Source organism: Cupressus sempervirens, chromosome 4 (genome assembly GCF_028749045.1).
Source record: "Cupressus sempervirens isolate cs-2001-9-10 chromosome 4, ASM2874904v1, whole genome shotgun sequence".
NCBI classification, from domain to species: Eukaryota; Viridiplantae; Streptophyta; class Pinopsida; order Cupressales; family Cupressaceae; genus Cupressus; species Cupressus sempervirens.
In genome coordinates, this window is record NC_143121.1 from 907,106 (window position 1) to 931,350 (window position 24,245).

The following is a 24,245-nucleotide window of genomic DNA, read 5'->3' on the forward strand; positions in this document are numbered from 1 at the left end:
TAGTCATTTGCGGCATTCATCTAGTGATATTCAACAACATCCTCATGATGGAAGTCCTTTCCTACCAAACTCTCCACTCTCCCGACATTATCAAAATTGGGTTAGGGATGGTTATATTCCTCAAGGGGATAATTCTCTCATTCCCACTCAAAAGATAGAATATCCTGCTTCCTCTTCACCTGATATGGTCCAATGACCAATGGCCATGCCCAGTAAGGTCTTCGTTGCCTCTTTATCTTCGCATAGGCTGACTCAATTTGTCAAGATATCTCCAACAACACCACTTTTTCACTTTGGTATCTCAGGAGCTTTTTAGGATTGATAGAGGTACCAGCTACTCGTAGATAGGTGAATGTTTTGAACTAGATGAAGTAGGCTCTGAGAGCTATGACTTGTGATGAGTCTTGATAGTGCCCTATTTTTGTTAATCTTTTGCCTCATACATTCCCCACTTTTATGGCATAAAATTCCCTTTTTGCTAAACTATTGATAGGAAATTAGAATATTTAAGTACTTCTCTAAAGAGGGAAGAATAGTTCCTAAAATTTATTTATTTTTTGAAAATAACATATTGTGATTGATGCTGTTACAGGAGCTAAGAAAGCTAAGGATGCGTAATCAGCCATTCAGCTAGAAGAATAGTTTTTAAAGTTGTCATTTTGTTATAGTTTTGAATGGCTCTATTTTGGCCATATGTTATTATAATTAGACTATTGTATACATTGTTATATATGGCCTGCGGCCAAAACAAACTATTGTCTATGTTTGGGAAACAGGCCAGCGGCCATTCGAGTTAGTTGTCAATATGGTTAAACACTTTAGATTATATGAGAAAATGTGAATCAAAAGACCTATGAGCGATAATATATGAAATTCCCTATTTATGTATCATTTCTGAAATATTGAATTGAGAACCCAGAACTCCTGTAGCAGCCAGTTTTAAGTTAGTTCTCACCCTGCGTACTGGAGCAGGGCCCCCTCTTGGGAAACTTGGTGAGATTAGTGCAGTTTATTTTGTAAGTATTTTCATTGTTTGATTTTGTGTGTTCCTTTCATGTTTTAAATTGTATGCATTTTCAAGAAGTCTACTATATATTTGATTGAATCTATACAGAGCTTGTCGATTGATTATCAATTCGGTTGTCTGATGAAGTAATTGGTTGTGATAAGTTATAAAGAAATTGTTTGATATTATCCTATGATTACATAAATCTATTACTGTTCACCACATTCCTCCTACCGCCTGCATTCATCCTCAATATTCACAATATCATTTGTTCTATTCCCCTTACCATATCCCTTCAATCCTTGAGCTAAAATACTCCCAATATTTATAACCTCCTGTCGCCATCCATATTATTCTCTGCCTTCTTCATCATACTTCCGACCACATTCATCACACTCTTTGTTGCACTGTATTAAAACCAGTCAGTTAAAAACCTCCTGTCGCTACCATACTTCCTGTCGCAATTGAGTAGATTATAATCTTTAATTAAACCAACCTCCAATCAGACAACAACTTTTGCAATAAGCATTCATTGAGAATAATTATCTAAAAGAGTGTGATTAATTACTTAGAGGTGTGTTAGTAAATACATTGTTTAATTGTTAAAAGGTGTGAACTTTAGATGAATTTAATCCATTTATAAAAAGTATTGTTTGGATATTAAAACTCATTTTGTAGCAGATGTGTGGTGTGTTTGACTTTTAATTGCTTTGTGTTTAAATTTCATTTGTAGTAATTTGATTCTTAATTGCTTTGTGTTCATTTGTAGTAAATGTGTGGTAGTTTAATTTATTAGTAAGCAGTAATTTGCATTCACAAAACCCTTGATTTATTACATTCACCCCTTGAGCAAACAGTCATTATATCTCTCACGAGTTTACGAATCCCAGATTGACATTTGTAAGGGTAATTTCGATTCAATTATATCCATAAAAGGCTATCCCAGTGAACCTCAATTTTACCCAACAACTTGTGCTTTGGCTTCATTAGATAACCTCTTCCCATAGTCTCCCTCAATGAATCAAATGATCGCAAAGATAAACACATAATTAACAATTTTGTATTCCTTGCTTTGCACTGAGAGTTTCCTCTTTACCAGCTAAGGGTAGATTGTATATGGCCAGGCATTGGGATCCTACATACTACCTCTCCTGTACAAATCGAGATAATTTTTTGCCCTTGTAGCAAGCAGGTATACCATATAAGAAGTCATATAAAATTTCTTCTTGTCCTTCACTGTCCTCAGTTGCTCACACAAGTTTTCACTTAGTGTGGTGGCCCAATCTAGTGGTATCTTTGCTTGTCTGATGGTCTTAATAAAGTTGACAATGAAAGTGCTGAGGTGGCCTGTTGTGGGTAAGCCCATGACTCTGCTCAGGAGAATGATGGAATAACCAATATCCTCCTTCATGTATCCTTGGGTCATATCTACTTTTCCTATTATCTTTCCCCTTAGAGGCTTCTCAATGAGATAAGAAGATTGTATGATGTCTATGGCCTCTTGTTGGTGTTGCTTGTACCATCTCTCAGCCGCTTCATATAAGAGTCTTATGAATTGGTCTCCTCTCAGGAGATGGAAGACCCTCTCAATGTTATTGGGTTGGAGGTCCAACACAACTTCTCTTGTGACGCTCTTGACTACTCTTTCATCAGGAACAAAATGATGTGATAGGGCCATGATTAATCCAGTTGATTGTATTGACATGGGATGTGAAGCTACGCTCACCAACTTGGAACGGATGAGTGAAGATACCAGTGCAGATCTCTCTGTTGGATTTTTGCAAATTTTGAGGAATTCTCCCAAATCCATGTGCCCCAGGTTAGTATCTCAATTTTTTGTGTGGTCATCATGAAATCTCAATTTTGAAGGAATGCCTTGGAATTTGAAGATGATGGGTTTGCGTACTACTCTAGACGTGGATGCCATTTAATCACCTACACATTGTGAGAAAAATGTTTATTAGTCCAAAGATAAAACATAAAAACTATGAATTGAAAAAAGCATAAAGGATAACAAAAATGCCCAATTGGGGTATTTTGATACTTCTATTTTTTTTCATCATTTTATTCTATCTTTTTTTTTAATTTTATATTTATTTATTATTAACATTTTATTTTATTTTTTATTTAAAAGAAATTAAACTTTTTCCAAAAAAATGAGTGTCTGGTGCACGGCCCACGGCGTTAAGGGTTCTCATGGCGCTGAAGCAATGCCACGGTGCCAAGGGGGTGGTGCATAGGGCAACCAGTTTGAAGGGCACTCAGCGCCAAGGCGAAGAGGAGCGTGAATTACCTTGTGTTGGCTATTCAAAAAAATGGTAAGTAAAACAAAAATGAATGAAGTGGGGGAGGGGAGAAGGGGTTTTATAACCCCACTCCCCCGCCCCCCCCCCCCCCCCCCCCCCCCCCACCGTGCGCTTGCGGCCTCACACGGGTGCGCGCTCATACAAGAAATTTTTATTTATTATTATTATTATTATTATTTTAATACTTTTCCAATTTTTGGATTTTTTTGCTTTTTTCAATTTTCTGACTTTTTGTGTTTTTCTAATATTTTTATTTTTTGGGTTTTTGTAATTTTTTTAATTTTGACGACTCTAATACTCTGAACTTCTAATATTTTCTCCTAACTCTCGAACTATGAGTCTGGGAGTCAAAAAAAAGTAGGAGGTCCCTATTCCTAGTGAGGAATGGGGTGTGTGTTGTGGACACCACAACAACACCAAGCTATCTAATACTATGTACTACTTAGTAATTAGACACTACTAGAAAATTCTAATCCAAATGAACACTTTCTTATAATCTCTTATCTAAGGTAGGAACTTGAGCTACATGCAAGTCCTATCATTTTATATTCTATTTTACTTCATCTCATCTACCTCTTACTGTAAGTGATATCAAAGCCAAAGGCAATTGTAGTTAGGACATTGAAAAGTTTCTTAAAGGAGTTAGAAGGGTTTTTCATAGTCAACAATAAAAACTTCAAGAACAACTATAAAAATTTAAAAATCACACATTTTCAAAGAAAAAACATGATTATTGGGAAAGAAAAATGAAAGCATTATTTTGGTCTCATCATATTTGAGATCTTGTGGAGAATTTGTTACTCAAAAACAACTAATATAGTAGAATATAGTATATTATCTCAAGAAGATGGAGATTTTTTGAAGGATAAAAAAAATGAAAAGATTTGTTTTATATCTTTCAAGGGGTACATGAGAGAATACCTACAAGAATAGAAGAAGAAAAAAAGTCCAAGAAAGTGTCAAACATTCTTCAAATACCCTACCAAGGAATGGAAAATGTAAAGACAATCAAGTTACAAATGCTTATAAGGGATTTTTAGACCATACATCAAGGAATTAGTAATAATAAATTCATTATTCACACAATTCATTGGAATAATAAATCAAATAAAATCACATGGTGAAATACTTGATGAAAGGAGAAAGGTTGGAAATATTTAAGAAGTCTTCCTCCAACGTTTTACACTATTACAATTGCAATAGAAGAGGTAAAGCATCTCTCAAACTTAGCTACATTTACCACTTATTTATCATGAGAATAGGCTAACTAGGTTAGAAAATACAAATTTGGAGCATGCTTTCAAGTTGTAACTTTTAATCAGTCATGGTAGAGTTAGAGGTAGAGGAACAAATTCATATAGGGGTCAAACAAGAAGCTAATGAGGCTAAACTGATAACTCAACTAGATGAGGGAATCATTAATCCCCATCTCAAAATTACCCTCAAAGAGAAAAGGTATGATGGATAATCTATTAAATTTTATTATTGTAATAAATTTGGGCATGATTTAAATCAATGTAGAAAAAAGTAATATCATTCTAGACACTAAACTATAAATTTAACCAAAGAAAACCCAAATTAGGACTATTAATGTTATAAGGCACTAAGAGGGTGGGGGGAAGAATTTGTGAAAACACATATCTATAACCTTTTATAATTGACTCCCATAGTAGCCAACATGTAATATAAACTATAACATAAAAGAAAAGTAAATCAAATATCCACAATAACAAACACATGAAGACCAAGATTTTTCGCATGGAAACCCTTGGTTAGAGAAAAAAAACCATGATGAAAATTACTTGAAATAATCTTTTTTTCTTTTTTATGTGCCTTACATCACCCTATTAGGGGCACACTTGATCAAGAGTTGTTGGAAAAATTATTCAATTATATATTGTCATTGATGTTTACACAAATGTTAGTATTAACAAAACAATGTTGAGTTTGTAGTATTAACCTTGTATATCTCAATATTAACCAAGAAATTGGGTTATGAACACTTTCCAGTATTAACCAAGTAGTTGGTTAATTAAAGGATACCTACCTACAGTACTGACTAAGTGGTCATGCAATGAAGAAGTCATGGTGTCAACCGAGTGTTCAATTCCAATTTTCAACAAGTGCCAATAGAATGAAATTGCAAAATGTTTATTATTTAAGGCCGACTATTTAGATTTTTATTGATTTTTTGAAAGGGTATTCAAGTCATCTTTTCCTAGCTTATCATATATAAGAAAGGTCAAGTTATGATGATAAAATGTAGTAAGAAGAATATGAAAAAGATGGATATGTGAGAGAAGGCAAAAGGCAGAGCAGGATAGTGTGGAAGATAAACTACAAAGAAACATTTGATCAGGAAGGATCTAGAGCTTAAGCTAGAACAGAGATCTAAACTAGCAAAGGAAATTGCTTCATAAATCAGGTCAAATTACTAATGCTTTCTAATTATTGTAGTAGTAAAAAAATCTCTTAATAGAGTTGACTTAACAGTCATTTTGGAAATCCTCTAACAAGGTGACATTTCATGATTGAAGTGTTTGAAGACCTCTAAATAGGCCACTCCTAACAGGTTGATCTAAATCCTCTAATAGGATTATACTTAACAATATGTTTTGTAACTATGGGTTAAGTATTGCCTTGAAACATTTGAACTCTCGCTCTCACTCAACGTTGTTTGCTTGGCACTCTACACTTAGATCATGGCCCCTCCTGGTAGTTCCTTGGGGGATCCTATATTTTCTCGATCAGCTTCTAATGTATATTCTATTGGGGGCAAATCTTTTGTTGATGTGGTAGCTTTCAAGGCTACAATCCATGGTTTGGGGATTCTAGTTGTGGAATGTTTGATCTTGTCCTCGGCGATGAATCCTATCGCGGTCAGCTATCAAATTCATTTGGTTTTGGTTGATGATATCACAGATGAAATTTCTCACATGGCTAAGGACTTCTCTCAGATTTCATGGATTCTGGCCTTCACTACAGACTCTTCATGCTTGGATTTCCAAGCACTGGGACCATCTAATTTTGGAATCTATTTAGATTTTCGTTGTGGCTAGGGGTTTTTTTCATCATAAAATTTGATGTTGCTGATGATAGGAGAGCTATTTTATGCAGCCACTTCAACTAGGAGGATCAGTACCCTCTATTGGCCAAACCTTGGCATGAGGGTTTCAATCCTACAACAAAATATTTTTCTAATATGCCTCTTTGGGTTAGACTCCCTAATCTTCCTCTTCACTTGTGGTTGGATTCAGTTCTTGAAGTTGTGGGAGATGTCATTGGTGACTTCCATATGGTGGACTCCAAATATTTTGATATCCTGCATTCTACTTATGCTCGCATCCTTGTGGTGGTGGGTACGTCGCAGGGACTACCTAAGAAGATCAAACTTGAGGTCCCAAGTTCATTTTCAAATATTTCGCACCTGAAAATTTTTAAAAAGAATGAGACATAAGGTTTTCATAAAAAAATTCAAAGGCTAACAAAAAGGATGACTTATCTAGAAACCCTATTCACCATTAATGGATGCAATCTAAATTTTTTATAGCTAGACAGAGGAATTTTATGATGTGAAAATTCAGACCAGCAGTGGCTCTATCTGGGGACATTGAATTCTCTAGATTCAAGTGAGGGCTCAAAATTTATGGGAGAAGTAGACCACACACTTTAGCTTTAAATTGACAACTTAGAGAGAGCAAGAACACAGAACAGAAGAATATATAGGGATTGTACAGAAGAAACAAAGATTATACATAATGTACAAGGAAACCTAGACTACTGTTCATGGAAAAAATAAGTATTTTTCAAGAAAAACAACTCTTCAAGAACTATCCATGAACTAGAAATTCAAGAATGTTGCCTGATAGATCTTTGATAATATAAGAATCTTCTCCCCATGTGTTTTCAATCAAATAGGGACCTAACCATATGAGATCAAACTTACCATGTTTTCCTTTATCTTCTATCCTAGCATTCCACATAAGGACCAAATATCCACTTTCAAATTTCTTGCTCACTTTCCTCTTATCATAGAGTGCTTTAACCTGTAATTGCAACTTTTGGTTTCTGATTGATGCTTCTTTCCCGGTCTCAGTTAGCCCAACTAGTTCATCCAATCTTTCTTGTATATCATCAATGATATCCTCATCATACATTTGAATGTAGTTATAAAAACCTACCAAGTTGTTCTAAGGCATTCTTGCTTGAATTCCATACACCATATCAAATGGAGCTACACTAATGGCTTTCTTCATAGTTACCTTGTCAACCCATATTGCTAATTGTAACTTGGAACCCCATGCTTTCTTGTTATCATCCAAGGTTCTCTTAATAACTTTTAACAAGCTCTTATTTGTGGATTTAGCTTGTCCATTTCCTTGTGGATGATAAGGAGAAGATGATGATCTTATTATTTCATATTTATCACAAAATTTGATGAATTTCTAAGACTTGAAGTACATTGCATTGTCTGTTACAATTTTCTGAGGACAACCAAATTTGGAAATAATATTATTGAGTAGGAAATTGTTGACAACTTTAGTTGTTGTATTTCTTGTGGGGATAGCCTCTATCCACTTTGTAAAGTAGTCAGTAGCCACTAGAATCCAAGAATAGCCAGTGCTAGACTTGGGGGAAATCTCTCCTATAAAATTCATACCCCATTGTTGAAATGGTGCTTGGACCTCCACTGGCTTCAATGGAGTATTACCTAAAAACTTCAAATTTCCAACAAACCTCTGACAAGGGTCACATTTCCTAATCATAATTTGAGCATCCTTGAAAAGGGAGGGCCACCAAAATCTAACCCTCATCACTTTATGTGTAGTGTTCTTGGCCATATAGTGTCCTCCACACACTCCAACATGCATTTCATTTAAGACTTCTTTTGCCTTTTCTTGATCAATACACTTCAGCAACACTCCCTCAAAATTTCTCCACCATAACTTGCCTTGGATAATTATGTATCTGATGGCTTGTAATTTATTACTCCTCTTTTCATTTTCAGGCAAATGGGGAGGAGCTTCCATGTGTTGCAGGTAATATATAACATTAGTGTACCAATCACAATGATCCATGTCACATAAGTCAGATCTGAGGTCATCAACTACCACATTTATCTGATTGGCATCCAAATTAGATTTAGCCATGATTTTAGCCAAACCTTGACCTCTTACCAACTTAGTTATCTGTATTTCAATATTAAATTCTTGGATCCTGTTAATCTATCTACATCTCCTGCCTGATACTTCCTATTGAGAAAATATGTCCTTCACAGTTGCACTGGGTACAAAGGCAATGACAATAGCACCTACTAGGTAGCATCTAAAAGCCTTTACAATGTTTACTAAAGCATATGCCTATTTTTCATTTATCTCATATTTTAATTCAGCAGGTTGCAATGACTTACTGAAAAAAGCAATGGATTGTTCATATCCTTCTTCATTTTTCTACAACAAAACTATGGCTATAGTGTGAAAGGATGCAAAAGAAAAAATATGCATAGGCCTTGTGTAATCTAGAGTTCTTAGTAGTGGAGCATTTTTTATTACAGTTTTAATATCCTGGAATGCTTGTGAAGGCTCACCATTCCAATCTATAGTAGCTCCCTTCTTGAGCATCTTTGAGATAGGTCTACTAATTTAAGCAAAATTGGTAACAAACCTTCTCAGAAAATTAACTTGGCCAAAGAAGGATTGAATTCCTTTTACATTCTTTGGCTTGGGGACTTTACCAATAGTTGCTACTCCCTCAGGGTCTATTTTCATCCCATCTTTAGACACTATATGTCCTAGTAATCTACCTTCTGTTACCCCAAATGTATATTTCTTTGGGTTCACGGATACTCCATATTCCAAAACTTTGATAAAAAAAATTTCCAAATGCTTACAGTGATCCTCAGCCTTCTTAGAATAAGTTGTAAGATCATCCTAGTATACAACCATAAATTTGTTGATATAATCATGAAATGCCACATCCATAGCTCTTTGCAAAGTAGCTCCTGCATTAATCAAGCCAAATGGCATCCTTACATATACATAGGTTCCCCATGGGGTTGTGAAGGCTATCTTGAATTTTTCATTTTCCTTTACCAAAACTTGATTGTACCCAGAGAAACCATCCATCATGGACATTAGCTCAGAACCAGTTACTTACTGCAACATGGCTTCCATATTTGGCAATCCATAATTATCCTTCAAGGATGCAATGTTCAAATTCTTGAAATCCACACATAATCTTATGTCTCCTTTTTTCTTTCTGACAGGTACCAAATTTGAAACCTAGGTGGAATATCTAATTGGTTTGATTATCCCCCCATCCCTTAATTTCATCAATTCTTCTTGCATTTTGGGAGCTAGGGTAGGGTTTACTAGTCTTTGTTTCTATCTGAAAGGTTTTACACTATCCTTTAGTGGTATGACATGTTGGAACAAATCTTCCCTATAAGCCTTAAGGTCATCATATGACCATGTAAAAACATGTCTATACTTTCTAAGCAAGTCAATTAATGGTTTTTTTATTTCAACAGGCAGATTTTGGCCAATATAAACCTTTTTGGGAGCTTCATTAGTACCAAGGTTTATTTCTTCTAATTCATGAGGCTTAGGGTCCTTAACTCCTAGTTTTACTCTATCTTGAATATCAAAAATACTTTCCAAAACCACTAACCCCTTAGGCATCTTGTTGGTTTTCAATTGCATAATCTCCTAGCCAAAAATAATTTCCTTACCATCTATGGTTTCAATTAAATCACTGCAATCCATTTCCTGACCATGGTAATTGTCTTCATTTAACAAAAAATTTATAATGTCTTTATCATCTTCAAAGACTTGCCAATTTTCAATATTATCCAGTATTGAAGGTCTACTCTATACCTCAATTTGAGAAATTTCTACAAATGATATCTCCTTAGGCTTGATTGCTACATTTACTAATAAATCAGCCATCTTATTCTGAGTCCTATCTCTCCATGAGATACCAAATGCATCAAAAGATTCTATCTAGTCCCAAACAGTATTTCTATACTGCTTTAATCTCATGTTCTTGGATGCATAGGTTTCTTTTATCTGGGAGATAACTAGTTCAAAATCCCCTATGAAATGAAATTTCTTAATTCCATGATGTGTAGCGACTTTCAATCCTAGCAACAAGGCTTCATACTCTACTATGTTATTTGTGCAAGTAAATTTTTAAGTGAATGAGTATCTGAAAGTATTTTTGTTAGGAGAAACAAAAACTACCCCTGCCCCTAAACCTTCTTCTGAACTAGCCCCATCAAAAAAAATTGTCCATAATATTGGTGAGTTCATGCAACATTCAACTTCATGTTCAATTACAGTAGGAAAATTCTCGACTTCATGAATAATCAATTTAGCTCTGAATGCATTCACACTAGTATCTAAGAAGCAAGTGGCATCTTTGTCAATTTCTTCCCCTAAAATGTGACTAATCATTGGCTCTCTATTTACCTTCATAGCTTTATCTCTAATGTGAAAAGTAGCATAGGTTAAGTCACATTGCAGACTGCCCCCTATAGCAGCACTCCATTTTTGAGAAAGCAACATTCCATAGTGTGGAGGTATATCCACTACAAGGACTGACATGGTAAAGCATTTATGGTAAAGCATTTATGGTACCTATGACTGGGACTTCCCTAGCATCCATTCCTCTACATCTACCCTGTTTGGTGTCCACTTTCAACCCTAAGGCTTCCATTACTTTGAAAGGAATTATGGTGTTAGAAGCTCTTGAGTCTATCATGCAATTTTTAAGGTTCTTCCCTTTTATGATCAGACTGAGGAAAAATGGGTCAATATCTTCTATAAATGTCACTAAGGAATCATCTAAAAACATTTGGAGAATCTGGGATATGATACCACTATCCTCTACTACTAATGGGGTTTGTGGGATAATAGTTTGTTCTACAATAGTATTTTTGTTTCCTATCCCTCCCAACCATGATAAAGCCTTGCTTTTATACTCTTCAATTCTAAGAAGTTTAGACAAAGGTACTTTTATAGTTATTTGGGACAACATGGATATCATATCAACAGGTTCAACAATAGTGGGTTTTACAAGAGTACCTGGAGTTCAAGTCTTTTGAATAGTAAGCACCACTGTTTGCTTGATAGTATCAGGTCCTAATTTCTTTAGTTGCACAACTACTTTTGTTGTTTCATTTGTTTGAAACTGGACCTTCTTTTTTTATTCCCACTTCTTAACCTTGTTGTCTTTGATCTTAGGTACATCTATATTGACTTTCTTATTTTCATCATTCATCATATGGGTAATATCTTTGATGAATACACTAGATGTCTTTCCTACATCATTATTTATTGTTCTATTTCTCAAATTGTAGTTACTGTGGACTTGTAAAATCATTTCTTTTGTGATTCTATCAATCTCCTCTTTGGAGGGCATTCTTAAGCTTGTGTGACCTACATCAAAAGATGTAACACATACCTTATTTTCATCATAACCTTCATCATCTAAAAGCACTTGTTGATGATGTAAATGATAAGCAATTCTCTAACTGGTAATATCATTTTCAAGTTCTTCAGAGTAAAAATCTATAAAATCATCACACATTTTTACCATATTGCAACTTATTATATCATCATGGCTTTCTCTTCATTTTCTTCTTCAAGTTGTAAACCTCGATCCGAGGCAAATGATTGAGAAAAAGCACAATAATCAAAAGAATTAGGTGATTGACATAGAATACAGCATGGTACATCATCATTCATATTTACAGTGTTCCTTTGCAGGGGATCTGGGGTACCCTTATCCTTCACATTTTGTGTCTAGTTGGGGACTGGCTTACCATCTTTCCACTAGGTGGTGTAAGGGTAATTTTGCATTCTAGGTTGCCTATTGAAACTGTTGTTATTCACAGGGGTTTTCTCAACAACATTTGGCTTATTGAAACTAGTGAGATTCATCTTCTTTAGTAATTCAAAAACTTGTCCTATATTAGGTTATTCTGGCTTCTTTCCTATAGGAGTTTTATCACCCTCCCTTTTGTTATTGTTCTTGGGATTAAAAAGCTTTGAATCATCCCTCCTACCTAGTTTTCCAGATGCCTTCCTATTATTCTCTATATTTACTACAACTTTATTGGTGTCCCTTAAAGTTTTGGGATCCTTATCCCTAAATTGATAAGTCATTTTGCTATCAAAAGCATTGAAATATGTTGTGAGATAAACATCCTCATTCAACCTCATAACTTGAAACAGTCTATACATACCTTTCTGGAATCTTACATTGAAGTCAAATGTGGACTCATTTGAGTTTTTCTTGATGTTATTGAATTCATTCAACATGAACCTAGCATTGGTATTATCTCCATACTACTCTTTAAATAATTTATCCAAGTCACTCCATGAGGTGATACTATCATCAGGTAGCCTTCTGAACCAATCCCTTGCATCCTTAGTGAATGCACAAACAATTTCATTACCATATCTTTATGTTCAACTTCATAATCATTTAACATATCAATGAAAATTCTCAAATGTTCTTCACCAGTAACAGCATTATTCTCAAAAAACTTAACCACTTTGTCTCTTAAATCAAACAATATGGGATGTGGAGCACCAAGGATATTAGTAAATGATATTTGTCTATACTTTTCTAGGTATACAGGTTTCTTCTAGAAACTAGGAACATTTGAGGTACTCGCTATGTTAGATTCGTTTAGAGGAACTACATTTTGAGTTTGTTGATGTTGGACAAAGGGGACTTGGGTGCTAATGGTGGATGATGAGGCAGGGGCAGATTGGGATATTCCCTAAGTTGAGATCATTGGACCACTAGCTGGTGCAGGAGTTGCAGATGGGATAGACAAATTTGGCCATGAAGCCAATGCAGAATTAGATTTTATGAATTGGATTTTTCTCCTAGTTTTCATGACTTGAGCTTCATTCCTAACCTTCTCAACTTCTTTTGCAAGATCTTCCTTCTCCTTTCTAGATTTTTCTAGGTCTAGACCTAATTTTGACATGGGAGGGTTTAAAAATTTTCTTGGTAGAGCTTGAGGTTCATTCATTTGGATTCCTATGGCTTTGCCTTTCCCTTTATATGTAGCTTTTATAGTGGGTTCTACAGGGTCTACTTGAAGAAGTTTATAGGTTTGGACTTGGGTAATAACAGGCTCTTGTCTTTGGCTTTAGATTTTTTCTGGTTCTTGAACATTAGATCTCAAAGTATCTACATCTCCAAAAACATCAGTATGAAGAGTCATAGTTTTTTCTTCTAACTTTTTATTATGCTCCTTCAAGGTAGCCATCCTTCTCAGCAAAGTATCCCTTTCTATTATGGCATCCAAGGTGACTTGCTCCTTCTCTTTTTCAAGATGAATGCATTTAGCTTCTTCCTCAGCAACCCATTTCTTCAGAACTCCTATCTTAGATTGCACTTCTTTAGGGTCTGTAGAAGTAGCCTTTGAATTAGCAAGATCATCCAAATCTATAAGATTGGGCTCCATGTACAGGGGTGTTCTGGGATTAAAAGGATCATCAAACGAACTCCTAAATCCTAGGCTACAATTCATATCTACTATGAGATCTAGCCTTGGTGAATCATTTTGTACTAGTGTCATATCTTTATCTTGATATGTTCTTTCATCTGGTACTGAGCTACTGAAAATGCCTCCTAAGAGTCTTGTGGTTTCAGATTCAGAACTGAGTGAAGAAGACTCTCTCCCTAATACCGGTTGATACTGGGAATCGACGGATACACTACCTCTGGGTTTCTAGGTGGGATTTGGAACTGTCTTTTTCTTATTTTGATTCTTCCTACCATGTTGGGGTCAATCAATATACATTGGTACATCAGGATTGGCTCGCATGTAAGCTCTTGTGTTCTTTCTCTTGTCAGCCATATTCACCAAGCACTAGCTTCAAAACCTTGACTGAGTCACCACCCTATTTTTGGGAAAATACACAATGACAATTATTCTTGGCTCCAAGGAAAAAACACACAAATAGAAATAGAAATATATGACAAAAATAGACCAATCACTGAGATCATAAGACTGCAACTCTTTACTCATTAGATAAGACACTTGGATAGGCTGGATACATCAGTGTGTCGCTGTGGTATTTGGGATTTTCTTTAAATTCTCAAGGTTTGTCACTAAAATATCCCCTTATGACCACGAAAAAAACTTAGATAATCTGACACATATGTACACATTAGGACCAAAGAAATTGTAGTACTTTTCATAGACGTATTGGAAAACTCCCCAATAGAGTCACCATTTTGTTGGTGTTTTGAAAAACTACTAAGCAACAAAATGCTCAATACCAAAATAGCATCACTCACACAATCTAAGGACTACCCAATTCCTATTAACAATTATATGTGCAAACCATTTGGACCCAACTTCAACAAAACCAAGGGTGGTTTTCTACTCTTTAGGCTTTGCAAAACCAGGTTGGGTATACCCAGGGATGATTCAAGACTGCGAAACACTGTATGAGAATTATTTTAGTTTCATTCTAATTCTCATCTCATATCCTCAAATACATGCATAATAATTGACAATTTGATAAACACATCCCATATAACAAATCCAGCCAAAATTCTTCTATAGATCTGCACAAGTTCTTAGCAATAGTGGCTAACTGAAGCTAAAACATTCCATGTAAACAAGTACAGGCCAACTTTGAAAATCTTCAAGAAATAAAAGTAAAATCGATTATAATTCTACATTTGAAAACCATTTATGACACATTTCTCTTCTAGCTAAATCAATTTGACTAGTGCCTAATCCATTGGGGTTCAGAGTCTACTACAAATCCTTAGATCTAATTTGTTTCCTTACAACAAATATTATCAGCAATTCTTAGTAGAGTTCATCATTCAAAAATCCTTTCCAGTACTACAGCAACCTTATCAAATTCATCAAAGCTTTTACTTAATCCATTGAACTAATAGCAGTGATGAACAGATATACAACCTAACTGGATTGCATTCAATTGCACAAGCCTTTACTCATACAATATCAAGATAACCAAGTAATCAAAAGGAGACAAAATTCATAAAGAATCGATATGGGGACAGCTCATAATTTGTATTCAGTTTCTTTGAAAATTGCATACATTTGTAGTAAACTCAGAATGACCTTAAGAAGAAACACAAAGATCATTCTATATTGATGTATTCTCAAGAACCAACAGAGAAAATACATCATAAACTTGCTCAAAATATTGGACCAAAAAAACTATGTATATCACCTAGAAACAATAGAAATCAGACCCTTCTCTAGCCCTAGAATCTCACTTATATAGTGTGAGATGCAACAAGCTTCAGGCTAAGAGAAAATGACAAGTGTCCTTTTCAAGAAATATTTACATATACCTATCACAAAAATGACAAAATGTGAGTAACAGAAAGACTTATACATCAAACATTCCTTTTGTGGGCCCCTTTCTATTACATCCTCTATTGTTGTTGATTTGGCTGCTATTCTGATCTCTCTTTGTATGCAACTACCAAGCTAGCCAACGATGAAGCTTGTTCTAATTATTGCACATTAATTTCCACCTGTGGGTTTTCATCATCTTTATCCTGCATAGTGGGAGTAACTTCTACTTTTTTCTCTTCTTCAGTTGTATCAGCATCCTGTGGGCTCGGGCCTGCAACTAAAAGTGACTGATTATTCTTATTTTATTCTTCTAGTTGGGCTAGTGTAGTGACAGTGTTAATAATTTGGACCTCCTCACCCTCCAACTCATCACTGTTAGTTTCATCTTCATCAAATTGTTCACCAGGAGCTATTTATGCCATCCACTTGTCAAATAATGTATCATCTGGCCAATTGAATTGCAAAATATCCCTTTGTGTTTTTAACACATACTCAGCCTCATTATCAATAGCAACAAATTCTTATTTTAAAGAATCAAATAATATTTGGGCCTTCACCATTTCTTCTGTTATGGTAGCCCACCATGCATGCCCTATTTCATTTATAACTTGATCCATTCTTAAATAGAATAAATCATCAAGTTCCTTTGCCCATTCATCTTTGTTTTTTAAATTATTTTTCTTATCTAGGGCACGAGGAAATAAATTAAATTTTTGGCTCTTGTATTTGTTCAAGTAGCCTACTATTATTATCTATAAATGAATCCTTTTATTGTCAAAATTAGCAAGATTAGAAACAATATCAAAGGTTTTTTCAATTTGATCATAAGAATTATTTATGACTGAGAAACACAAAAATGTCATTTCTTTCTCCCTTCTTACCCATTTATTCACAATAGGCTTTAAAGCCTCATCATTGGCTTTCAACTCCTCCCAGATACTGATCACCCTGGCCAATTGATCATGGATTAGTGGCCATTCAACTTTGTCCCCCAAATATGTGAGAGTTTTTCTTTATTTATCTTCATATTTTGACTCCAAATCTACATGTAAGGCCCACAGTTTACCCTTTTCTTCTTCAAAGTCCTCAGCAGTGTAGTACTGTGGCCTTTGGGGTGTATCTGGTATTTTTATGAGGGGGGTGGATTTGAAGAGTTCAACTGGGGGACGAGGGTATGTTATTCTAGGCCTGGTGGATTTTCCCAATAGCTTGTTCTCAAACTTAATTCTCTTCTTTACCTCTTTATTGTAGGCATCCACAACTATCTCATACTTGCTCTGTAGCTCAGTCATTTCCTTTTCTTCCCTCTCTTCAGTAGCCAAGGCAAATTGAGAGTAATCTACATTCATGTGAGCTGCATGTACATGTGAGGTATCAGCAACTCTCCTCACAATGATACTCCCCATTAGTCCTAAATCATTAGGCTATGATGGAACAGCCCTAGATCCTCTTCTTAATGACCACATAACAGGAGCAGCTTGGTCATTACTAAATACAATTCCCAAGAACTCCTTTTTATTTGGATCTTGCAATCCCAAATTATTTGACACAGAATTAAAAATAAAGGCATCATCAATGTCCCAATTGGGCAATAATAAAATATTTGCAGCCTTTACCATCTGTCTCCCTTCTTCAGGGGTTATATTCTAGAATTCTTGAATCATTTATTCCTTTATTTGACTTTGAATGGAGGCTTCATCCATTTCTGGATGCTCTGCTTTCATATTTTTACATCTTTCCTCAAAAATGTGCATGTTTTCCCTCCAAGCAAATTGATGGAAAGCCCTAGACCTTACAAAACTATCATCAGACAAAAATTGCTAACTAACTTGTTCCAAAATAGGGTCTAATTCCCTTCCCCTGCAATTTGCTACAATTAACTCAAAACTTGGTGCAGGAGGCTCCTGGGGATTCCTTTCATCAATCTCTACTTGGGTAACAAAAACTCCCCCTTGTGATCCCATTTGTTCAATTTGCTCATCATTGAGCTACTCCTCCTCAATTCTCATGGGGGTTTGGGAAGGTGAGTAACTCTCATCATGTGGTTCCTCTTCCCTTATTATCTTTCTCCTCTTGGGAGAAGGTTCAGGAGGCCTTTCTTCAAAAATAGCACTAGTAGATTCAACTATCTATTTTCCTTTATCCACAATGAGCCTTTGATCCTAAATGACAGTATATCATGACCTCCTTTGCACAACTAGTGGGCCTGCCCCTATATTGGGAGTGAAACCCAATCTTCTCATTATTTCCCTGGCTTTATCTGGAAAAGAATCAATGAAATGTTGCTTCTTCTCATTCATTACCTCCATTATTTTGAAGAATGTACTCATAAGCTTATTTATTTTATCTGTTGTAGTTACAGCATTACTAAGAGGGTTGTAATCTTTGTCAAAACAATTAATAAAATTCAAAACTTTTGAATAGACTCTCCATTTTTCTTTCATTGTTTCTTGCTCTTGCAGAGAGTACTCATTCCTTATTACATATTCATGGAAATAAAATTCATGCTCAACTAGACGAAGCTTGATCCTATGCCTAAGGGTCGAATTAAAGAAACCTTCTTCATCACAAAAGCGAGGGTGAGATACTGCCATTTTATACTGCTCCAAAAATTTGTAGAGGAAGACCCACCCTTCCTTGGTTATTACAAACTGGTGGGCTACTGTACAAGTGGGAAAAATTGATCTTGTTCCCCTTTTATGCAGAAAAGCTTCTTCTGCTCCTCCCAACTACCACAAGAATTCAGCTACTCCTAGCTTTAAGGGCACCTGGTAAGGTAGTACATGGGGTGTTCCCTTGAATCCATAAATTTTGATAATAGTTGAAACTGAATATGGGATAATATCTCCCCAATTATGTGAAACTTTCAAATTATGGGGTTTGTCCATAGGCCTAACGAGGTGCATTAGTGCCTTAGGAATCCTGGGATTGTCCCTTAATATGAGTGTAGACACCTAAATTTGTCCAAAACCCATTTCATGACCAATTAAATAAATATTTAATATTTATTTAATTCCCCTACCTTAATTAAATAAATTCACATTTATTTAATTACATTTGCCTTACCTTGATTTAAATAAACTAAGGTTCTTTTAAATCCTAACCTATTCCCACTTGCATCTAATCCTCTTTCACTTTAATTAAGTGTGTCATTTACTTAATTAATTCCTTGCCTAATCCCACTAGGAATTAAATATTGCATTTAATCCTATTTGAGCACATGGCTCCTACATTTAACCCTCACCTAACCTCACTAGCCTACCTAACCCATCTTGCTAAACCTACCCACTTCCTTAATCATGCTTTCTTTTCCTAATCATCCTAGCTAATCACCTCTTGATCCTAAGTGTGTTCTCACACATGTGTGAGGAATCCTCACACATGTGTGAGAGATGTTCACACTTTCCGCACCCCTCATATCTTGCATGCCTCTTGCACACTTTTCCTCTTGCATGAGAATCAAGTTGTCTCACACATGTGTGAGAAGCCATGCTTTTCACACCACATTGATCATGTCACTTTCAAAAGTGTCTCACACATGTGTGAGGAAACATGATCTTACACACCTCTTACACCTGTCATTGACATGTCACCATCAAAGGTTGCTCACACATGTGTGAGCATATTTCCCTCTTTGAATGGTCAAAACCCTAATCCATGTGGAGTCTACTTGTCCTCCACCTCATTGACACCTCATTGATCCTAAAGGATCCTAGCCCTCCATCTTTCATTCAATCTTAGCCATCCATTTTCCTATAAAGGGATAGCCCTCTCCTCATTTCCATAATCTACTATCTACCTCATTGTTATGCTGCAAGAATAGAGAGCAACCACATCCCATGAGCAAGGAAATCATCTACACTTGATGATTTCATGAGGTTTGCATAGTGCTATTTTGATGTTCATGTTATGCTTTTTACATGTTTATCTTTCATATTTTGAGGTTGTGCATGATAATGTAGGAATGTGCATTAGTTGATTAATGTTTTTTCCTTTAGTTACATTTTATGCAACACAATGAGGCAGCTCGGTTTGGTGGCAAAGTGCCTATCAAATCTAACAAAACTAGCATTTTTTGCTTCCCCAATCATATCTGCACTCCATAATTGAACTGGTAGTGCTTCCCCCTCTTGTTCTCTGTTCAAAACCATTTCTTTACCAAATTATGTAGCCCCCTTAAAAAAAAACATGTGCATCAATAGGGAGTATTGGCCCCAAACCTTTTGCACCTTGCCCTTAGCAATCCCCACCAATCCACTATGAATCTCATCAGCCAGGTAAGAAGCAAAATCAAAAATTATTTCCACACCGAAAGATGAGATTTGGGTGACCATATACATGAAGCTCACAGGGATAAAGTCTTCTTCACCCTCTCCAAAAACTCTGCACAGGATCTTGTATATCTCTACTACCCTGGCATTGAAGCATGCTTTCTTGAAAGGTTCTTTAGAGGATGATGTTATTGCTGATAGGGTTCCAATTCTGCCAATGTGGGCCTTCAGTGCACCTTGTCTAACTACATCCTTCTTTGACATATATTCTTTTTCTAAATCTATCAAATCAATGGGCACATGATACCTAGTGAGAGGTCCCAAACAGAAAACTTCCCTACTCTCTTCTGGACTGATGGTGATTAGAATTTCACCATCTACTCTTCTCAATACCCTAGTGGCTTGATCATAACTCTTTGCCATGGCCTCAAGGAGTTCATAATCCATGAACACACTGGGAATAACTAGCTTTCCCAGGTCAAAATTTCATATATTGGTATGTGGGGCAAACAATTTCCTTTTTGCAAACCATTTCTTGAACAAATTTAAACCAGTTTGTGAAGTTCGAGCATCCTAGACCCAAAAACCCTTATCATACAATCCATCAACTATCCTCAACCTGGGGTTTAATGAGGTCAACTTTTTAACTTGCACTGTCTCTATAGTAGACTCGGGCAGCAACTCAAGCAAGTCATCATGTACATTTCTATCCAAATAGTTTACTTGACCTCAAAATCCCTTCTTCGAAGGCATCTTTGATTATGCTTTACAAAATTGAAACACCTACAAAGATTATAGTAGGATTACTTACTTGAATTATGTCCTTGTTTTCCTCAGTATTTTTGCAAAAAAATTTGTGAACAAACTGCTTCACAATCTTGCCAAACTCTAGCACAATTTTCTTCAGTAATTGCTTCTGCTCAAGGAAAACTCAAAAATTTTGTTCGTGTAAGGTGAAACAAATAAAATTTCTTATATTATACTCTATTTTTCCTCACATGTGAAGCTTTCATGTCTAATTAATATGCAGAGTGGCACCACCTTCTGCGTTGTCGATCTTTAAAAATCCTACGATCATGGGATACAGAGAAAGACAACTTGGCATTGCACTTGACAAGTTGGCCAGTCAATCCAATGAAAACTGCCCATGTACACAGCTCCTTCCTTGATGGCACTTCTGTCTAGACTCACTGGTGACTGAGGACACATGTCAATAGGTTGCTACTTCGCTATACATAAAGAACAAGCACTTTGCCATAGTGAAGCAGTGACAACCATGGATTCGATCTTTGATCTTGTGGATGATATATTACTGCACTGCTTAGAAGAACAGTGGTGGGCCCTCCTTCGCTATCTCGCTATACATATTGTTCGAGAAACACTTCATGGCAAGATAGTGATGGCCATTAATCTGAAATCAAATCAAAAAGAAAGAAACTGCACGAAGTACCTTGAAAGGTGGTGGGTCCCATACTCGCTATGTCACATAGGTTAAACAACTTGCAACTTTCCATAGCGAGGTAGCTAGGACTGTTGATTCTAGTTTGATCTGACGATCGGGATCCCTTATGTGATTTCTGAATGGGGCGTGGATCCGAGGCGCTGGTGACGTAGGAAAATTTGCATTGCTGGCAGAAAACCTAACCTTGCTTAAAATTCTAGTCACCCATCCACGTTACTTGAGGTCCCATCAGTTGTTCATTTCATAGTGCCTCACTACTTCGCTAATGGTGAGATGTCAAATTTTTTTGATAACGAGGTAGCAAGCTCCGATGACTTCAATAAAACTCGATGCCATGAAATATGATAACCCATCAAATCGTCATCGCTCCTATTAACTGCTTCTGACAATAGTAGTTATTACTTCTCATGCCACCTAGATAGACCATGGTTATCGAGAAATTTGGAGGCCACTGTGTCTTTCATTTAACGATGCCTTGCTACTTTGCTAATGGAAAGATGATTAGTTTTTTCAATAGTGAGGTAGCAAGGCATCAGAAAGACCCTCATTTCGGCACTGAATTCTGACTACTTATGTTGGGTCCCTTTTCCTATTCTGACAGTACTTGCAAGGTTTACATGACTAAAAAGTCAGCCAGGAAAAATCTCCGACCATTGTAGCTTCATTTTACAGTCCCGTTTTATAAAAATTTTGGCACTCACTACCTCGCTATACATAAAAAGTGCTCATGTTTTTATAGCGAGGTAACGACAACGGTAGATTTATTCAAATTGGATGGTGAGGAATCTAAGAGGAAAGGTAACTCGGGGGCGCGAAAAAACAAAAAAAAAGAAAATAGAATATTTGCCCAAGTTTATTTTTCAAATATTTCGTGCCTAAAAATTTTTAAAAGGAATGAGACATAGGGTTTTCATTAAAAAATTCAAAGGCTAACAAAAAGGATGACTTAGCTAGAAACCCTATTCACCATTAATGGATACAATCTAAATTTTTTATACCTAGACAGAGGAATTTTATCATGCAAAAATTCAAACCAACATGCTTCCTAATCATGCAAAACTTACATATGTCACACTTTGCACTACATTGTTGGTCAAGATCATGTCCTTTCTCTTGTCCCTGAATATGTTGTTCCTTATGCTCTAGTTGTGGGCCTGCTTAATTTAGTTTCTCCAAATGAGAAAGTTGTGATGGTTTCTTCTACTCCTCCTATCTCTTCAGTGTCTTCAGGGCTTTGGCAACTATAGGCCGCAAATGTGGAGGACAGATGGACCGCTGTAAAAAGAAAGAAATCTAAGTCCTTTGTTCTTCCTTTAGATATGAATCTCAGGTCCTACAAAGGAGGCTCTAAATCAAAGAGAAAATAATGTGTTCCCTTGTTGTAATAGGCCTTTTTAAGTTTTGAGTTGGTTGGTAATTGTCTTTTCTGTCACCAGGGTTTCCCCTCTGCTAGGTTGGTGACTGGTTTTGCCTAGGTCTGTTGTTTCTTTTAAGATAGTGCTTATTGAATATCTTTAGCTTTGTACAAGGTTTCAAGTACCCTTCAAAACCAATTTTCCTTAATCAAAAACACTTTGCACTACACATGTATACTAATATGAGAATTATCATTTCAACAACACACACTGAAACATAGAAAAGCTTCATCATTGATTATTTATTCCATATCGTTCTATCATGGCATTGGTACACTAGACATTTAGCAAATTAATTTGTCCAATCTAATATTTTACTGGTATCATTGTTCTATTGCCTCTAGAATAGTTTTCTTCCTACAATGACAACACTAATTTGATACTTCATGCTTCCTAATTCCAACAATCTCTTCTAACATCATGTTTATGCCTATAATATCCCCTTTTAGAAAGTCCCATTTTGGAATATATGGAAATCCTTAGTAAAAATTTGATGAAGTGTATATATAGGTAAAATGTGTTTTGAGTAACAATAAAATTGAACCCCCCTCAACTAATGTAATGAATTGACTCAATCAATCCCCCTTACATATTCATTGGCTAGATCCCCTTATTCAAATCAAATAGTTTTTCACTTACCTCTAACTAGCCCTTTGACAACAATGACAAATGTATACAAAAGATATACAAAAATGTCAAAAGTATATTACTAGTATGCACTTAGATCCCACTAAAGGTGTCTACAAAATTCGTCTTTAGGACCTAATGATCATTCTCCTAATTATTTTTAATATTTTCCATGATCAATATCTGAACCCGCTACAAATAACACCTCTAGTGTGTCCATAGTACTCATGTTTGGTAATGCTAACACAACTTTCACTTCCTTAATACCTTTTAGCAAACAATTCATTTTTTAAATCAAATTTCACTACATCTCAAGTAGTATAGCATTTAGATCTTCCCCTACTCATTATTTAAAATTTTAAGCTTATGATTTTCAATCCCTAACATGCTCCTAAATTATATGATCTCCCACCTTTCTTCAATGCATACTTTACTTCGCTCACACCAACTAAAAATGAAACTCTTTCAAGTGCTATGGATTGACCAATTTATTTGATCTCTTCCACTCATAGCCCATTTGGACTTTATGCATAGCTATGACTTCTAAACTTTTATCTTATTCATTTACAATAGTCAAAAACTTATCCAACAACTTAATTGGTGTGTCACGTTGTTAGAGTAAATAGTTCTTTTCCATTTCACTATATTAAGTTTACTTAGGTGAGCTCATAAATCAGGAGGGATTATATATTTTGGATATTATTATTAGGAGGATATTGTTCAGTCATCTCTTTGACTTCAACTACTACTAAAATTTCACATGTGTTTAATTCCAATTTAGACACCAT

The 24,245-nt window shown here is 35.7% G+C and overlaps 1 pseudogene; it reads left to right on the top strand.

Moving 5' to 3' along the window:
* Positions 1-3,202: 3,202 nt before the first annotated feature.
* The window catches only part of LOC149559626 (uncharacterized), a 53,904-nt pseudogene continuing 32,861 nt past the window's right edge, over positions 3,203-24,245 (top strand).